The following is a 1,535-nucleotide window of genomic DNA, read 5'->3' as shown; positions in this document are numbered from 1 at the left end:
TGTCATGTGCAGTTTTACAACTCATAATATGAAGTAAAGGTTTCTTATCCAGTGTTGTAACAATCACCCTTTGCGCGTTCGCATCCTTCTTCTTCCAGACTTCATTTCGCTGATCTTCCGGCGTCTCCGTAATGACAACATCATACAGCTCATTTGCTCATAAAATTATCATTACTTGAAACTTCCAAATTTGATAATCATCGACCGCTGATAGCTTCTCGATTTGTTTTAAGTCTTCCGCCGATATCTTGGCCATTTCTTAATTTATAAACACTGAAGCTATTAAACTTTTACCAACTATCCTGGACCGATAATCTGATAAAATTCATTTAAGCCACAGATTTGCAGTGTATTAATTATAAGCGAACTTTATTAAACGCAAAGGTTTTACATGTCTTCAGTGTCAAGATTGTTACAAAAGTGAGTGTGTTTTTTTAATAAACAACATACGTAACCCAGGAGAAAAGAATAGAAAAATATAAAAGACAAAAGATCCTGCAACTAACTTATCTCTTATAAAATACAATAAATGCAAAATTATTTTCTACAACAACTACAATAAAGGATTGAAGAGAGAGGAAATCGTGTGCATTTCTCGGATTCGAAGCAACCATTATAATCTGAATTACAGTTTATATAGAAAAAATATTGTCGATTCTCCAGCCTGCCCCTGCAGGGAAGCAAGACAGGACAATCATGTCAAATCAAATCATGTCAAATCAATCATGTCATTTTCTACTGCTCGTCATACACAAGTCTAGTAAACTCCACACTTTTATTAAGAAAAAATTTTCCACTTATCCTATTGATATATTCCCTATGATCAAGGACCCTTTTCCTAGATTCTGCAATCTTATTGTCACATATCTTAAATCCCTGCAACTCACTATATAGTCGAATTTAATAACTTTTTGTCTACGCGATTGGTATCCAGGCTGTATAGCTCCTCGTGGAAGCGGAAGCCATAATAAGAAGAAGAAGAAGAAGAAGAAGAAGAATATCCGATTCGCGATCTGGCGGCGGTAGAGTGCGGACGTGTGTCTCCTTCCTCTTCCTATTCTCAGCGTTTGCGCAATTTCCGGATGTTGAGGCGCGTCGCTTCGATTTTCTTAGTGCATAATTGTGCAAAGAGGTGATATCTCGGGTGATTTTATCTCGAATTCATCAAAAGTGAGCGGCTGTGAAAAATCGACGGTCCTCTCGGCTGTGCCGAGGGCCTCGGCCGTCGTCATGCCGCGGGAGAGTGGATCGCCGGTTAGTGGTGATCTTCAGGTGGTGGAATGTTTGACCGTCCCCCTACAGTCTTGGTCTAAACATATTGATAGTTTTTTTTAGAAGCCCAGTGAACGTTCGCGATCTTGTTCGCGTGCTAGCCATCCTTCCTCTTCCCCTTCGCGCTCGTGTTCTCGCGCGCGGCCATGCTCGCGTGAGAGATCGCGCTCCCCTGTTCGAAAGATCGACGACAGCTTAGCTACCCGCAACCGGTTCGAATTTCTTAAGGACAATTGTGAGTACTCCCCGGGCAACATGCCTCA

At 41.2% G+C, this 1,535-nt stretch overlaps 1 protein-coding gene across 1 annotated transcript in view; it reads right to left on the bottom strand.

Annotated features, from left to right (window-relative positions):
• Positions 1–1,535, bottom strand: part of LOC105451322 (RNA-directed DNA polymerase from mobile element jockey-like) — a 4,869-nt gene that overhangs the window by 1,668 nt on the left and 1,666 nt on the right. The gene's annotated exons all lie outside the window — the stretch shown is intronic.

Source organism: Wasmannia auropunctata, unplaced genomic scaffold, assembly GCF_000956235.1.
Source record: "Wasmannia auropunctata unplaced genomic scaffold, wasmannia.A_1.0 LD336053.1, whole genome shotgun sequence".
Classification (NCBI taxonomy): domain Eukaryota; kingdom Metazoa; phylum Arthropoda; class Insecta; order Hymenoptera; family Formicidae; genus Wasmannia; species Wasmannia auropunctata.
This window is presented reverse-complemented; position numbering and strand designations above follow the sequence as displayed.